At 45.1% G+C, this 18,302-nt stretch overlaps 1 protein-coding gene across 3 annotated transcripts in view; it reads right to left on the bottom strand.

The window, feature by feature from the left end:
• The window catches only part of ADARB1 (adenosine deaminase RNA specific B1), an 85,113-nt gene that overhangs the window by 54,472 nt on the left and 12,339 nt on the right, over positions 1–18,302 (bottom strand). Inside the window, exon 1 of one of the 3 annotated variants that reach the window (XM_035332309.1) lies at positions 7,959–8,104. The exons of 1 other annotated variant lie outside the window; for it this stretch is intronic. The gene's annotated coding sequence lies outside the window, so the exon portion shown is untranslated. Of the gene's footprint in view, positions 1–5,817; positions 5,900–7,958; positions 8,105–18,302 lie in introns of those variants that run through there. One more of the 3 variants, XM_035332311.1, reaches the window with a different exon arrangement.

The following is an 18,302-nucleotide window of genomic DNA, read 5'->3' as shown; positions in this document are numbered from 1 at the left end:
TTCAAACTGCCATCACCAGTTTCCAAAGGGAGGTATAACAGAGCATGCCTCCAGTTTGAGACAAACTGTGAATAACTACCAGGGCTTTGGTCCCACTCTTCATCTCCCACTGCTCCCAGGAAAGATGTTTTTGTGGCAGATCTTACTACTATTGCATTATTAAAGATGTGACATGTTTTTTCATAAACCAATTGGCCAAGAATCTGACTTAAACTGCACACACACTTCAGTAACGCAGCTACAAAACTGGATTTACCTCTGGAAATGGTTTTTTCCATCAAAAAGGAAAAAAAATCATATGACATCTATGATGATACCCTGCCTTAATTTATTGCACAGAATTAATGAAATAATATCCCATATCCAAACTGCAACCATATACCCCTTTTAAATTGCTTATTTAAAAATCTCAAATAGATTTGGGAAGGCTAGCAAGCACTCATCCTCAGAAAAACATATTGTTTAGGAAAAAGTATAGTTTATACACGTAACAAAGCTGAAATTAAAAAACACAGTGTTCCGTTGTGCAATAGCTATCCGCTCTAGCACTATGCTCTTTTACATTTATATACATATATATATAATTTTTTTGCAGTCCTGTCAAATGCATCTGCTTCCCTTGGCATAAAGCAAACTTTTTTTGAGTGGGGGCATATGCAGAAGAAGTATCAGTTTGCAACACACTGAAATGAAAAGCTTTGACAATTCTACAGCTATTACAACAAGAATTGTGTTAACACCCGCAGGAACAAAAAGGATGCTACTCCTTGAAACAATATCCAAGCCATCAAGTACGACTGCTTTTGCTGCAGGTATCAAATAGGATTATGTTCAGCATTTATTCTGGAATACTCAAGGATTCTAAACTGTTCTTGCGAAACTACAGATGCAGATTATTTTTTCAACCATTCTCTCACCAAAAAATGGTTTCACATATTCACAGAATGTCAGTAAGGAACTTTTATTTTCTTAGTTTTCTGATTCCCTACATTTCAAAGCTTATAATGTGTTGATGTATTGGTTATTTATGACAGCCTAACTCCTTAATATAAAATTTCAATTTCCGAAGTTACATTATTTCAGAATCAAAGATTTTAATGCTACTCCTCCTTTCTACAGGAACACATCCTCTTTATAAGAATGGCTAACTCAGAAAAGAATGCAACTGAAGCCAAAGGAAGTATTCATGTGTGCAAAACATCTTCAAGGGAATCTAGCCTTTTAATCTTCTTTTTTTTGTGATTTCACTACAGCTAATTTTTAAACATTGACATTACTCATTTAGCTGTTTTAAACATTAGTCAAACTGAAACAGTACAATAGTACAATCTCAAGACTAAGCAGCAAATTTGGAAATACAAAGGAATTAAAAAAATCAATTGCAAATAATTTTTCTGTTCCTATCAGCACCTTGGAGACAACAGCTACAAGAAAACATTACTCTGGACTACAGACTGAGAACAACTTAGGCTAGAGGACGAGCAGGGTTGGGACAACCCACCCATCCCAGGTGCACCAACTCATTCTGGTGCTGGAAGACACTCCATCAGGACACAGATGTTCCTTAACCAACAGTGAAAGGTGATGGAAGTTGTTGTACCTGCTACAGTGAGAGCCTGGGGGTTACTGCTTAATGCATCCTGAAAAAAAAAAAAAAAAAAAGAAGCCATAAAACCTCTTGAATTCTTGTATTACATAATTCTCAACACATAGTAGAGGAGCGCAAATCATTCATCACTTGAACAACATTCGTATCTTTAGGACTTCAGAACAAGTCAGACTTATTTTTGTTCTTACTTCCTCCATAAGGAAGAAAGAGGATTCCCGTGAGCTACAGGGAATGTAACATCAAAAAAATGCCTCAGAAATCAATGTTTAGATAAAGGATGCAAAATATTCATCACTGAGTTTAACAGTGTTGAGAAGTACCAGATGGCATCCTGCACTGAGGATGCATGAACATCTTCTCTAGCCCCTGCCTCAAGAGACCAGGAGGCTAACCGTGGGAAGTCAGTCCCTGCAGAATCCAAAGAAAGTTTACTACCACAAAGTTTGCTAGTCACAAAGGTACATTTCTCCTTTCAACTGTGTTCTTGGTGCTTCAGGACTGCTGTAACAATATGTCTTATTCACAGGCTTCTGCTTTTAAATGCAGACCACAATGGGCTTTTGCTGTACTGAAAGGGAGGTTTCATGTAAAGATCAGGCCTTTGATAAAGCTGGAGAATTAACCATTTACAAAACACTAGCTTAAAATATGTTTTTAAACTATTTCTTATTTTTCCTTCCACTTTAATTCATGACTAAGGATTGGTGCTCATCCAGTCCATCATGTGGGGAATGGACAGTGGAGATCTGATCACAGAGGTGTATGGTTTCTCCCAAAATGGTGTTCCTACATCTGCCCCACAGACGGCTGATCTTTGCTGTCTGGCAGAAAAGCAAACCACTGCCACCAGCTCCTTCCCGTGCTGCTTGCTCTCAAATGCCATTGCAAAGCATGCCATGTAAGAGACAGCCGCTGGGGAAGTGGGAGACAGATCACGGTTAGCAGAGGTTGGATGGATGGAGGCACCTGGTAATGAGGCACAATGGGCTGGGAGCTTCCAAGAGATTCCTGCAGCTTGAGGAACAAACACTACTTACTGTTGATTTAAAAGCAGAGCATCAAGTGAGAACAGCGTTACCCACCTACACCTGAGAGAGGATGAAAACACCCCTCCTAGTGTCAAGATCCAAAGAGCATGGGTGTGCCCTCCCCTCAGACAACTGCAGCAAAGACATCTTACACAGCCCAACCCAATAATTTGATTTTTCCAGAGAGAAGGTTAGAACACAACTTGACTGAAGTTTACAATGCCTATATGAAGATAAATCAGCAGAAAAGGGTGCCGCAGCTTCAGTAAAAGGTGTATACCAATATAAAATGTAGAATGTGGAAAGCAGGTTATTTACCTGTATTGGATTTACGTGGCAAGGATTTGGTAGCAGGGGGCTGCAGGGGTGGCCTGTGTGGGAAGAGTCCAGAAGCTGTCCCACGTCAGATAAGGGCCAGCTCCAAAGGGACCTGCCACTGCCAAACCAATAAGTGATATTGAGTGTGCCTCTCTGAGAGCATATTTAAGAAAGGAGAAAAAAAACTGCTGCACAACAGCAGCTGGGAAAGAGAGGAGAAACACCTTGCAGACACCACGGTCAGTGAAGAAGAAGGGCAGGAGGTGCTCCAGGCAGGCAGCAGCAGTTCCCCTGCAGCCTGTGGAGAGGCCCCTGGTGGAGCAGGCTGTCCCCCTGCACCCCATGGATCCCACATGGAGCAGATCTCCACGCTGCAGCCCGTGGAGGAGCCCACATGGAGCAGGTGGATGTGGCCTGGAGGAGGCTGCGGCCCATGGAGAGCCCCCGCAGGAGCAGGCCCCGGGCCGGAGCTGCAGCCCGTGGAGAGGAGCCCACACTGGAGCAGGGGTCTGGGGGGAGCTGCTGCCCGTGGGGGAGCAGTTTGCTCCTGGGGGATGGACCCCGTGGTACAGAGCCGTGTGGGAGCAGTTCTTGAAGAGCTGCCACCTCTGGGAAGCCCACGCAGGATCAGTTCAGGAAGGACGTCAACCCGTGGGAGGGACCCCATGTGGAGCAGGGGCAGAGAGTGACTGTGAAGGAGTGATGGAGATAAGAATTACGGACTGATCCCAGCCCCCATTCCCTGTTCCTCGGCACTGCTCAGGGGGAGGACTTGGAGAGGGTGGATGGAGAGAAGGTATTTTTAGTTTCTCTCTGCTCTAGCTTGTTAGCAATAGGTAATAGATTACATTAATCTCCCTACTCTGAGTCTGTTTTGCCAGTGACAATAATTGTTGAGTGATTCCCCTGTCCTTAGCTCAACCCTTGAGACTTTTCCATCATATTTTCTCCCTTTTCTTGAAGGAGAGGGAGTTCAGCTGCCCAGCAAGGCGAAGTATCTAGAGTATTCTGGTGGTTTTATCTGCACACATTTTGGGTTTAGCCTTTGATATTAATAACAATGCCAACCATTCTCCATGCAGTTTCCCCCACTGCCTCTGTTGAAAATAAAAGCCAGGAAACATAAACTAAGTCAGCAAAAGAAAAAATCTGGATTGCAGTCCTGTCCCAAAAGCCTGGGCACCCAACAACAGCAGTGAGTACTCTGCCATCGCAGCCATCTCCCCCCTCAAGCAGACGAGCTGCGGTCACTGCTGGCACAGAATGTGTGTAGCGAGCACCCAGCCTCTGAAGGCATGTGGTGTGCTTTATTTTTAGATTTCTTTTTGAAATAAGTGTTATGCCCTTAATGTGGGAACATTTCAGAGCTCTTTAATCTTTTGGCTTTAACGTGCATATTACAATAACTCCAGACTGCAAAGGGAAGCTAAAAAAACGCAGAAGAAAGGTGCCTGAATCAAACTATTTTACTGAACAAAGGATTGGGGCGTGATTAGCTGGAAAATATGTTTCCGGGTCAATTGTTCTTTCACTGCTTCTCTACTTATGCGTAGACTGCTTTTGTGTTTTGTGCACAGACAGGGATCCTGGGGACTGACACAGTGAAAAGAGACAAGCTGAGCAGCCAAGGAACTGGAAAACCAGTAGAGCTTCAGCCCCTTTTGCAACTGGCCGTTGAGGGCAGCACACGAGGCTCACAGGGCCAGCTGAGCCCCGACTTCTCCCCTTCACTTGCACACAGGATCACTTAAACAACAGCCCACGCCATCCTCCCCAGTTCTCCCAGCCCAACCTCAAAGCGATAGAGCATGACTGAACCACAAGGAGGGACCCTGACCTACCTGCAGGTACCTAGTGGTCCTGTTGATGCCCCACCATGTGAGCTGAGGCAGTGGCAGGTAGGAAAGGGAGGGGGGTATCATGTGACTGCCTCACAACTGCTGGAAACTAAGAAATCAGCACCTGGATTTTAAAATGGGTTGTCTCCTTCTCAGTGGCTAATGTCAGGCTGATGTCAGTCTGTCCCAGCACCCAGGGAGAATGCAAAACTGCAGGCTAAGCAAGCTGAACTTGAAACAGCCAACATCTCTAAACTAAAGCTTTGCTGGCGGTCTCTATCTCCATGTTTGCAGCTTCAGAATTTGTCTCATCATTCCAATATTCCTGAAAGAACCACCTGCTGGACTTGTAAGAATGTTAAAATGTTATCTTTCACTTTAAAACCATGCTTCTCCTTTTACTCACTACAAATATGAGTAGATTGCAAGAACTTTGAGCTAACTTTTGAGAAGCCTCATCTTCCTTCTCTTCTGCGCTTTTGGAAGTATTCTTTGGGATCTGTTGGCTACAGCTGGCAAGCTGTCTCTAAGACAGGACTGATTCAAACTGTCCTTTTTAAAGTAGCTCCTTCCGGTACTCAATATTTAATATCTGTATGCAAAATTAAAAAGTTATGGTGTAAAATCCGATTTGAATCACCACACAGTTGTGTGGGCAGAGTGTTTGCCATAACACAGCATTAGGCATTTTACAGGCATGTTGTGCAGATATGATACTTCCACTTCCTCCTTATTCAATAAATTGCAATACATCCAAGTCTGACAAAATCAGCAAGTAAAACACTTGGGAGAGGCCAGTCAGGGCAGGGAGTGGAGCAAGGGAGAGGGAGAATGACGGCATGAGAAAGACAGCACAATGCTGTGTCCAGAACAGACCCTCCTCGGTTTGCATTGCTCACATACAGAGAGGTTTTGATAAGACTTATGTATAATGTTTCTTAAGCAGAAACCACAGCAAAGGGCAACAAGACCAGAATTTTTATTAAGAGACTCAAGACTATAGAAAACAACATTGATATCCTACCCCATCAGCTGTGTTACTTTAAATGAGATCCTTAACAGCTTCCCCTTAACAATTCACTGCTTTTGTTGATGTGTGATTTCATATATTTTTCCTCTTTCCTGAAATAGAAAAAGTAGAAATACAACGTAAAAATCTCTTTTCCCATAGAATCTAGTGGCAGTTAGTAGATAATTTGTTCTAATTTTCAAAGTCTCTTTATTTTGAATTCAGATAAAATTTGATAGTTTTACAGATATTAAATCATTTCTTCCTGAGTATTAAAAATTGCTTCTGATCACTGAAGGAAATTAAGTTAATGAGGGCAGAAATACTTATGCCTACTTTACCTACTAACAAAATCATGCAGAGTAGATCCCCCAAAAGAACAAGGCAAATCTGCCTAATTCTTCCCCACTTAAATATATGTTGTTTCAAAGTCCCAGACAGAGTAAAATTTTTCTTAACTTCTGTGCATTTGAAAAGTTCCATCAAGAACTAACATTGTAAATACGAGTGGCTGAAAAAAACTTGGTTAAAGTAATGTGGCCTTCAGTAGAAACACAGGTGTTCAAAACGCAGCGAACGGAGTAATTCACTTCACTGGTCTATATGCAACATAAAATGCTTCTCCCAACTTATGCCCCCCAGCCCATGTCTGTGGCTGATGTCTGGTGCTGTGTTGTTTCCCAGAGCATGGGAATCCCCACACTGCCTATGTTTTTTCCCAGTATTGGCCCAGCCTGCTCAGCTCTGCCTGGCTGTGACACCTGCTAGAGCTGCTCACTGCAGCTGCACTCCAGCCGGGCTGGCCTTCAGGTTTCTATTTCAAACTGCCAATATCCAGGTTAATCCTGCAAAACCAGAGGGAAATGTGAAATGCAGTGCTTAACATGGCATGCAGAGCTCAGCACACACTGAAGTTACAATTCCTGGCTACCAGACTTGGTGCCTAAAATACATTTGCTCAGCAAAAACACTGAATATTGGTTTTAGAATATTTCAAAATAACAAAACAGTGAAATGACAGGACACAAAGGTAAGGGTTTATTCACAGGAGCTGGGTGATTTGCTCCTCTCAAGTATTAGTCTCCCACAACCCAATGGGAACTTTAGCTTTGACTCTGCCCTTCATGAGCAGAGAAAATGCTACTTCTCTCACTCAACATTACTACCGCAGCTCAGCATAGATGTCACTGTAAGCATCACAGGCAGGGATGTCCCAGACTGTACCATCTGAGCTCTGCAATACCACAAGCATGTGCTGCCTCTTCAGAGAGGTTTCATCAGGATAAGCTTAAAATACCTGGGGCTCTGCAGTGCTCCTTCGGATGAGACCAAGACCACACCTCACCTCCCCAAACCTTGACCACAGTCACAGCTCAAAACCTTTCCTTTTCCACTGTAAATTGGTTCCTAGCTAGTTAAACTTTATACTGACCTATGTAGATTTTCAAATGGCTTTTCCCCGTGTCCCCCTCTCAAGAAATAGTGCATATTTCATAATAGTCCTTGTTATCAAGTAGAGAAGAGATAGAGATGGAGTTAATAACTTGCAGAGTTAATAACTTGCATCGATAAAAATAAATCAATATAGTATTTGATATAACACCATAATCATCAACGAGTTCTGTAGAGACAATGGTGACTTCCAGAACAAAGGTACTTTACAGAGAGGAGAGAGTCAAGCCAAAGGGTTTTTTGTGTTGAGAAAACTTACTAATTCAGTTTGGAGAAGGCCAGTAATTCAGTAATGGAGAAGGCCAGTTGCATTTGGAAAATCGATATGACCAGACCTTTGCCATAAACTGGTGGTTCAGAACCAGAACAGATTGGAAAGAAAGTGACCAGCTGTGTTAGCCAGCATGCTGGTCCTCATAGTAACACAGAGAGGAAACAGAAGCACCGGATGTATGTAGCAAAAGAGTTATTTGTATCAGGAACTTGCCATTGTGTAAGGCAGAGCAAAGTCTTATAGGGAATGCTGCACATCTTTCATTTCATGCAGATCAGTATCATTTCAAAGCAGAAGGCAAATAGGGAAGGAATAATAGGGTAATACGTGGTGTAGTGAGTTTCAGGGAAGTGACCCAAGAGTCTAGCAGAACAAGCCAGAATATGACTGTGCCAAACACAGCAGAGAAGGAAAAAAGGAAAGCAATTACCTGACCTGTAGGAGAGAGGTACAGAACCAAATGAGGCTTTTTGTATGAAATAATCAATGCTTTTCAGGTACAACTGATACGGGCAGCAGATGACAGCACAGCAAGGCTACACTAGAGGAGCCAGGAGCGCCTTTATCTTCCCATAGCCTTTCAGAAAGCATTTCCAAGAAGCCCCAAATTGCCACACGTGCTGCAGGAGGGCTGCTCCTGGACTCATCACCAAGCTGCCACACGAGCCCAAAGAAACATGACCAGGCAGCCCTGGGCACTGCTGTGCACCAGACAAAGCAGCTGGCAGCACCCAGGGCACAGAGGGGCTCCTGCTGTGACCCTGCAGGAAATCAGAGTGCCGTCTCTCCGCCTCTCTGTCTCCCTGCTTTGTTGCACATCCGCTCCACTTTGGCCAAAGCCACAGCACGGTGGTGCTGCCCAGACCACCTGCAGCAGTACAGGGTGCCTTTGCCATCCCTCCCACCTAGCAGGGCACATGCGCGTCTTGTACCACCACGACCTCCCTGCTCCATCTCTGCCACTTCCCAGGCATCTGCTGACACACAGCAGGTCTGACGATTACCCCATCACAGCCCAGGAACCTAAGAAGAGCAGCAGATTTACAGAGGCACAAACACTGCTTGCTGTATGGACAATGTTACCTCTGCTCCTGAAACAGTGTGGAAGTCTCCCATCTCCTTGGCTCACAAGCAACACCTGACATACCAACACCAGTGAGCAAATGAGACAAAACTGCTTCAGGTTTACTACAACGGAACTGCAGAGTGGCAGATAGAGTGAATACAACCGAGATAACAAAGCAAGCTCAGACACAGAAACAAGGAATACAACAGTTCACGGGTGATGAAACCATGCTATTGAGTAGGGCTTCAATTATGTACCTACTCTGGGGACCTCTTACTGTATCTACATTAAAAGTTAATGTAGACTCATTTTTATTCTGGTACTAATAAAAACTTGTACCTATGCATGCATTTAATCTATACGCATATACTGCATGCATTTGCACTGAAATAGGGAGAAATCCATTTGTTCAGAAATTTAGGCAGCTAACTGTTCTCTGAAGGATAACCTAAACAATGTGAGCAATCACTAAACATGGCACCAAGACTTCATCTCTGAGAGACAAAAACCTCAGGTAAGGATGCCAGCCGCCTCCTAACACAGGTCCAGAAGTCATCTATTCCAAACTATCCCACCCCACACACATTAAACTAGTATTCGCTACCAACACTTCCACATGCGAACTGTGTATGCCTGAAATCCAGCTGCAGCACCAGGAGTCTGTACACACTGCAAGTGTCAGTGGATGTAAAAATATGTATACGCTCACTTTCCTGGAATTCTGTCCATCTAGGGGTACTGCTGCTTTCAAACCACTCAGAGGGCTGTCCTTTCTGCATGTTTCACGGAACAGCCACTATGGCTCCATATCAGAGAGACCCATACGGGTCTCAGAACCTCCACCAACCTGACCCAACACTCTACAAGTGGAAAAAAAAAGGCTAGGGGTTTAGCTAAGACATATGCCAAATGATGACTATGGCTCAACAGCAAAAGCAGCACGGATTGTGCAGTGACAGGGAAGTATTCAATTTTTAACCATTCTCTCACCTCTTGCCAGGATATTCTGCTGTCTAGTTGTTCTTCTGGGTCTCCTAATGAGAGAAAGTCTGCAACTAAACAGAAAGTGTTAGTGTTTGCTGCCTCTTCCCAAGCAAAGGGACTATACTGTCCTGATTAATATGACTGTTCTCTACTTTATGTCCCATTTGGGCTACACCAGATCACTGAACCTAGGCAAGAAACCACCAGAAGGCAGGTATGCAAGCAAGGGAGCAGCAACAACAACAAAGCCAAAACCTTAGCTACTGTCAAGGAACTATGTTAGCACAAAGGCTACCAGGGGAACAATTCTTTTCCTGCTTTCTGCCTCTGCACTATAAAAGCTATGACCATCAAAATACTGTCTTTTTTTTTTCCTTTATAATTCAAAGCAGCCTGTTTCATCCTGTTTCACCATTTCATCCAGGATGTCCTATAGATCATAGGATACTCTGGCAAGAGAGTAACAGTCAATAGCCACATTCCTCAAATGCAACAAAGCTCTTATTGCAAGAATTAGATGTTGTATTTCTAGTCTCTTCCATATTCACTCAATGCAATCAAGAAGAGCTATTTAGAAAATGTCCTCAAGCACATCATGAAAGCTTACTTAAGGCCAGAAAGCCTACTTCCTTTTAAAGTAAGTTTCTTCAAGAAGTTATGGTGCAAAGCACAGATTGAAGGTGCAATAGGCTTGTGCCTACAGAGCCAGCAAGGACACTGATGCTGAGAGAAGCTGCAAACATTCCTAACAAGGACAGCAGAATGGGCCTCACAAGTATCATGGGTCACCCAAGACTGAGATCTCACCTGCTGACTGTTAAAACAGATGGAACCCTACAAAAAAAGCAGGCAGCTCTGCCAACAGGAACAAGGAGGTCAAAGGAAAGGGGAAAAGGAGCAGCAGAGCTGGAAACACTGTCTAGAAATGCCAAACATTATCTGGACTACTAAGAAGCTAGCCATCCTGCCCTGAAATACAATGACAGGAGAAGAGGGGCTGAGAAAAACGTATGGAGCTGCATGAACACCAGCCATATTTATTTTTTCAATGGGAACACATTCTCAGTGTCCAGGAAACGTCACCACGGACTAACGTTCAAAATTTATTTTAGACGTCTTGTGCACCAAAGCTCCCGGAGGGCAGGGTGTGCTACCTGACCGCAGCGACCACCCGGCACACCCTCAGCACACCAGGGTTAACAAGCAGCCTGCGTGCGAGGCAAGCTGGCTGCTGCTCCCCTCGGAAGGTTCTCCCAGTCGGCCACACGCAGCACGGCAGAAGGTGAGACCCAGCCAGCCCCTGCCCCTGCGGCTGCCGGGCCCAGGGGCACCACGGAGAGCACCAGCCCAAGGCCCAAGGGAATCATTTTGCTTCCAGGCAAGTTCATTCACAGATCTTATTAAGGGCGAACTTGGTTGCTTTATCAACTCCGGAGAAGCGGGAGGAAAAGCACGTAAGAAGATTACGTTAATACTATATTTAAGCATATGTAAGGACAGTGAATGAAATACTGATTATGCACTCACTCAATTCAAAAAAAAGGCAGAAAACCTCACTCACTAATAATAGTTTTCAGGGGATAAGAGAAGAAATCAGGCTGCACCAGAAAAACAGACACAGCGACAGTAGTACTCACATCCATCAGCACTGGAGTCTATGGAAATCAGCTTTGGCATGACAAGATAACCGACCCAAAGGCTTGCAGGTCAACGCTCCCTGTGCACAGACACTGTGGTACATTTCAGGAGGTATTTCCAACTTCTTGTCATTGTGGAAAAACATAGCTAGGTTTCATGAAACTTCCCAGATTTTTGCAAGGAGACTCAAACATGGGGGAAATGCCAACTTCACACAGACAGCTCTTCACTTTACAGCACTGGGAGGACTTGTCAGTCCTCATGGAATGACAGAGAGACTTCAGTGCTCGCACTGCCACTAATCCAAGCACTGAAGACTTGGAGGGCAGGCTGCAGGGTTAAGAGAGGATTTTCTACACTTTGTTGAAAGCTCTTTAGCCTGTGAGACTTTGACCCTTTGACTGTACTTTGTCAAAAGCTCATGCTAGCCCTCGAACTAGACCCCCACGCTTTCTCTCACGTCAGCTGTACTTTTTGGCTTCACACTCTTCAGAGCTGCTAACTCAGCGAACGGTCCCAGTTTAGCTTCTGGTTAATCAAAGGCTGAACTAGCGATGGAGGCACAATCCAATCGCAAACTTGCAGGTGGCAGATGTGTCCCCAGAGCTCGTCCTCGTGCTTGCTGGCACCTAAAGGGAGTCCACACACACTGCTCCCCCGTGAGGACCAAAGCACAACAGGCGGAGACAACCAGGGGTTGTCACAGACAGCAGGCTCCTGATTGCAGATAAAATGCTAATGTGCACATCCAAAACACTACTGCCAGAATCCCTGTTTCTAGTTAAGCATTAATTTCCAGCTCCTCTCTGTTATCAAAACACAGTATCACACTACATCAAACTACAGAATACTGCTTGGCATCGGTAAGTGGCAGAAGATAAAAAGCATCTGTAAAAATACTACTCCAGGAATGTCTGTATGATACATATTAAATCCCAGGAAAGCACATCTGCTTTCAGCACTTGAGTGATGACTTCACTGGTTGTAAGAGTGCTTCTAACCAAGAGAGAGGCTGCAACTTGAGAGCAGACATCAAAGTGAATTCTTCTGGGAAAATGGAAGTGTAGTGCCACATGGCTCCTCTGAAAACTTTGCTGAGGAAAAAAAAATGGGAATGCATTATAGATGACCTGGAAAACTTGACTCTTTGGTTTCCTGTGCAAGATGACCTTAATTTAGGGCAGACCCGTGGCCTCCCTTGTGGCGCTACACCTGCCACAGAGCACCCAGACTTTGTGCAGGCAATTAGTTCCAAGGGGCTGAACACCTCCCTGGATCAGCGTCCAAAGGGGGACGTTCAACCAGCTCTGATGCTTAGGTTACAAAAGCTATTCTTTGTTTATAATACAAATTTGTCCTAATTTGTGTGAGGGAAAAAAAAAATATGCTGTTTTTCATACAGAGTAATAAGCTATCATGAACCTGATCTCTTCTGACATAAAACACACTGAGAAATTTCCATCATGCAAAAGCACATAACACTTGTACACTGCAAAGTTGACCAAAGGCTACCAGGACTAAAAAAAGAAAAAAAAAAAGAAGTGGGTGGGGGTGAAACAGGCCAAATACTTGACAAAACAGAAGTTCTCCTCCTTCTTTGGTCTCCCAATATGAACTGCATGTGTCAGGAGCAAGCTTTATAACCTGGGCAGCAAAGGAGGGCAATAAGTCAGGCTCCCCCAACAAGCTGGCTTTATTACAAGTTTCTCACAGGCAGAGCACAGTTCGGCCACCTAACATCCAACTGTGCATGCTCATACCTCTCATTTTTCAGTTACTTAAATATAGCAGTACTGGTCCTCTATCTTTAAATGTGAAAAATATGGCAAGTTTTAAGAACAAAAGCAGTGCTGAAATGTGTTATCTTAGCCTGTTTTCCATCAGCATACATTTTTCCTTCCTATCCTCATAATAGCATCCAGGGTGGGCCAGGCCATTTTCAGGGTCTGCATTCTCCCCTCAGCAGCCACCGCAGCTACACGGCAAGTCTGCAGAGTCTTCTTCCTTCACTCTTCTATTCCTCAGCAATATCTCCTGAGTTACAGTCCACACCTCGACATTTATACTGTCCCCAGCTGGATTCCTCTACCAGGGCCATCCACACTTGTGCAAAATGTTATTGATAAAAACTAGGGCCGCTCCTGCCTTTGAATTAAAGATCCGACTATGCTCTTACTGGGATTCACATAAAGACCTTTTTATTATTAAGTACTCAGCAACTGTGCTCAATATTTGAGCTGAAAAATAAAAAAGCATTTTGATTCCAAATGGACTTAGTAAACAGTTTTTGTTTAACACAATCTCCACCAAAGAAGTCAAAGATATTTTTTCCCCTCTAACAGCTCCCCAGCAGGCTGTGCCCAAATCTTACGCTACAATTAAGCTAGGAAAAAGACCATGAAAGTTCAAACTTAAAGACTCAATTGCTAATAGAGATGAAAAGCTGAATAAATCAACGTAAATACAAATCAACCTCATTTTAGACACACTGAACAGTTTCTGCACAAGTCCTTCGGAATGAGAGGCAGATACTGTCTCTGAAACTCAAACAGATCAAACAGAAGCCTGAACTTCTAGCTGAGGTTGTCTCACAAGCCCTGTGTAAAAACTTCATTTTCACATGCTACAACTGAGAAACAAAATAAACTGATGTTTTCCATACTTGTGTTGACCAAATTTTAATCAGTTAACCTCTTCCCAGAGTTGATATGACAATGTTAACAGCAGAAGGGAGTAGGGAGAGCCACTGGGAAATTAAGAGACCCGGTACATGCAGAGTTTGAAACAAACACAAGTTGGCATTGGTATAGTTCTGAAGCCTGGCATTACCAAAGGCCCTCTCACTAAATTGTTTATACAACTTAAGGCATTAATAACAAAAGCAACAGACAGCAAGGAAATCAGTTAGACAGTACACCCTGACATTCAGCTTTGAATTAAAGCTCATCACCAAACGAGGAAGCTTTCTACTTTCCTTTAAATTAAAGATCCTCCCCCACTTTCTCAAAATAAAAATACTTCAGATATTCAGCACCTTACCCACAAGGCCCAAAACACAGGTCTGAGAGCTCCATTCTGTTAGAATCTCTTCAAAAGAGAAATAATACAAAATTCAAAGGTTGATTTTTGTGTTCCAGTGTGCCTCAAAAGAAAAAAAGCCTCAGAAAACAAACTGGAAAAGACCATCCATATAAATATCCTAAATCCGTGCTGGTGAAAACAGGAAAGAGGCAATGCTCTTCAATCCCCAGAACAGACTTGCCTTTTGCCAAAACCACTTTACACAGAAAAACCCTGACCCACAGGGTTACTTGGCACTTACATGAGGGCACTTTCCTGGAGAACTGCAAGAAGCCTTTACTGTGACATTTCAAATCTTCCCTCATTTCTCAGTTGCGAGCAGGCTTGCTCCAGTCAGCTCCCACTTCAGCCCCAAGGGTAAGGATGCTCTGAAAGGAAAGGGATGGTACCCAGAGCTGGCTTTTGTTCCCTCCTCACCTAAGGCAACGTGACACTGCTGGCCCTTGCCCTCATGAAAGAAAACAAGGAAACTCAGCTCCTCCTGGAATGACTTGTGAAACTTGTTTTCCCGTTTGTCTTTCTACCACAAAGATCCTCTGATGTCTAAATAATATATTTCCAGCCAGCCAACACCTTTTCCTCTAGCTGGAGTGATAATCTGAGAACTTCCTCCACTCAGCTGCTTTTCCTCACAGAAAGTCTTGGCACTTGCCTTCGACATCTTTACCCTCATGTCAAATTTGATCGGCTTCTCAATGTTGTTGACCATTTTCATTCAGGACACTGGCAGCGTGATGCTTATGCAATGGGAAATAAAGCCAAGAAACATATAGGGGTGGCAGAGGGAAAAAACGTTTGTTCACAGAGGCAGTCCTGTTTTAAAAGCATAGGCAGCATCCATCAGAGAGGCCTAATCCTTCCACATCAGGGAAGAAATATAAGAAACCAATTAAAGAAAACCTCTGTGCACATTAAAAAAAAAAAAATTAAGAAAAAAAAGACAAAAACCACAGAAATACAAAACCGTAACACCAAGCCATCAGGTACAAAGGAAAGAAGCTTGTGGCTTCTGCACTTTCACAGATGCTCCATATCACACACGAGAAATCTTGGTGATGACACTTGCAGCACCACCACAGAAGGCAACACCACCGACCTCCGCAGCTCCCCCCGGCCCGCTGACCACCCGGGGATGTCCCAGTGGTCAGCCTCTTCCTGCATCTCGCCAGCCGAGGGGACAGCACCGAGCCACTGAGTCACGGCGCTGGCAGCTGGCCCTGGCTCGCCCCCGCAGCCGCCGACACAGGCTGCACCGCAGCAGCTCAAGGTAACCTCTCCTCTTGTGCCGCCAGCCAGAGCTCCCTCTGCACACCACAGCCGACCAAGGCTGCAGCTGAGCCACGGCGGGGAAAGCAAAAAGACCCCAATTCCCTCTGCAGCCAGACACCCTTCAGGCAGCTGCTGCCCGGGGTGTCCCTCTCGGCTGAGCTCAGCTCCCAAAGCCATGTAACATCACCTACCTGAAACAACCTCGTTTGTTGGTTCTTTTGTTTTGTCCCTTTTTTTTTTTTTTTTTTAATGTACAGATGTGCTGCTGCTCAGCCACAGCCCCTGACACTCACAGCTGATTCCCACAAGACTCCAAGGCCTGCTGACAACCTCTTCAAGGATTCACATAACAAAAAAAATATATATTTCTCAGACCTATCGTGCAAACAACATTCATTAAAAGGATGGAAAAAAAACGTACTCTGTAGTTAAACAGTAGGAAAGAACAAAAATAGCCACATTGTATGCAAACAGGAAAGAAGCTTGCTAGAAAATATATTTTAATTTGCTTACATAATCAATTCCCCAAGCATTATTTTTCTTGTCATGCAACACTTATAAAGGTATTTCCTTTAAAACCAAGGTACATAAATAACAGCCTCTACTAATAAATACAGTCTAAAACCACAGTTTTAATCTATGGTACTTAAACTTAAACTGAAATCCATAGCACGGCAGCTGGAAGGCCCGAGTTTTAAAGGTGCCAAGCATTTACCAGTTTCAGGAGCTGCAGAAGCAGGAAGCACTACGCTTATCAGGCCCCATCCTTAGATGTTCCAACAAGGATTCTCACCTCACATGTCAAGAGTCCTGCACCCACTGAACTGACTTCCAGTGCAAGGGGCACCAAGCTGACAAGCGACACCCCCAGTGAGCGCCCGCAGACAGCCTGTTTCAGTCACACCTCAAGTCACCACAGCACAGAGACACCAACCTGCGGGTTCAGCTGGAAAATTGTTTCTCACTGGGGGCATTCCTACCACTGCCATCCCCAAAACTTCCATAAGTCACGGGTCACATCCCAAAAACATCAGTGCAAGTTTCTTAGAGAGCTCTCCAACACAAACGTTTGCTGTCACCTTACTTGACAGGAAGCCTTCGTTCCTAGGCAGGATCTCTGACCAGATACCCAGGGCACCAGTGCAGGTATGCCAAGTGCAGAGATGAGTATGCCCAAGAGCAGGAGCACTGAAACTGGTTCCAGTCCCAGAGCTGGGATCACACTGTGGTGATGTCGGGTCTGAGTTAATAGCCCAGCCACCTAAAAGGTTTTACTCGCTCAAAATACAAGTTGGCTTTTAAAAGAGGGGGAAAAGAAGTCCCACTTAATTCTAATGAACAAGATAAACAATTCAGAAGACTTAAGTGCTCCTAGCATGAGACACCCACCATTAGAAGCTGTGGCAATGTATTTCTATTCACAAACAAAACAAAGCACATAAAAGGGCACTGAACTTTCACTTGAGCAGATGATTGTGAATAAGCCGGGGCAAATATGAGAATGTCTTGGGGGATGTTTTACAGCTCTGCTCACGTTGTGCTTATGAGATAGTGAACACAGTGTGAGCAAAGCTAAGGAACACATCCCTCTTCCAACACCAAGCACAACGTCCTCTATGCTACCTTCTCAGAAAGCAAGCCTTCATAAATCACATTCTCCCCCTGCTGAAAAAGCAGGCTGCCTGACATGACCCAGTGCAGCAGTGACCATTCAAGTCACTCGCTGGAGAACAAACCAGCCACTGAGAGCTGGCGCAGACAGGCTGCTCTCCCCGCAGCAGAGGAGATGGTGTTTCAGCACAGGAGCCATGCAGAGAAGCCTCGCCGAGCACCCAGCTGCTGAAAAGAAACTTTGAGAGCCCTTCTTTGCAGGGAGCTAGAGCCACTACTAAGCTTTTCCTCTGGTCACCGCAAGACTACACGCAGTAAGGGCCAAGACCACATTATTCACTGTAGAAAAAAAGCTAAACAGACAGAGGATTTGGCAAACCCTCCAAAAACATCTCTTAGCCATCCTAAAAGTAACAACAGTCATTCAAGACATGGCTGTTTATACTACGAGCCTCATTACACAGGAGGCCTGCCTATTTTTAGAGACAGATATCACTACAATTGAGTGCTAGATAAACCCAAACAATTATTTTTAAAAGGGTATTCCATCACTAATTATTCTAAACATCTTCAGTGCTCTGTAGGCTGGCCTGCTGCCACGCTCGAGCGTAACGGTTCACGGAGCAGGGCTCGCACTTCGCTCGCGCGGCTGTGAGCAGCAGGGGCAGGTAGCCCACAGGGCGAGAGGCACGTCCACACAAACCCAACACGCTCCTCACAGCTCGCCTGTGCCAAAAAAACAAGACCATGATCTTGTTTACGCCGCAAAACCAGGAAGTTTTCATTTTCCGCCGAAAAGATCCTCGAGGAACAAGCACTTGGACAGCAGCACCGCGTTCGGAGCCCCAGGACCTGACAGCGGGCTCGCTGCTGGAGCACTGCGCCCAACGCAGCGCAGCACAGAGGCACCACCGAGGTTTTGGGGCTGCCTGCGAGCACCCACCGGAGATTAAACAAAAAATGGCGGGGGGCGCCGGGGCCACCCCCCGCGCGCGGGGGGGGGGGGGGGGGGGGGCGCACGGCGAGCCCGGGCACCCCGCAGCGGCAGGCGGCAGCCGCAGCGCCCGGCCCGGGCCGCGCTCGCCTCCCCTCCGGGCACCCTCCGGCCGCCCCCGGGGCCCCGCC

This window comes from Oxyura jamaicensis, chromosome 7 (assembly GCF_011077185.1).
Source record: "Oxyura jamaicensis isolate SHBP4307 breed ruddy duck chromosome 7, BPBGC_Ojam_1.0, whole genome shotgun sequence".
NCBI lineage: Eukaryota > Metazoa > Chordata > Aves > Anseriformes > Anatidae > Oxyura > Oxyura jamaicensis.
The sequence above is the reverse complement of the archived record's forward strand: the minus strand, read 5'-3'. Positions and strand labels throughout refer to the sequence as shown.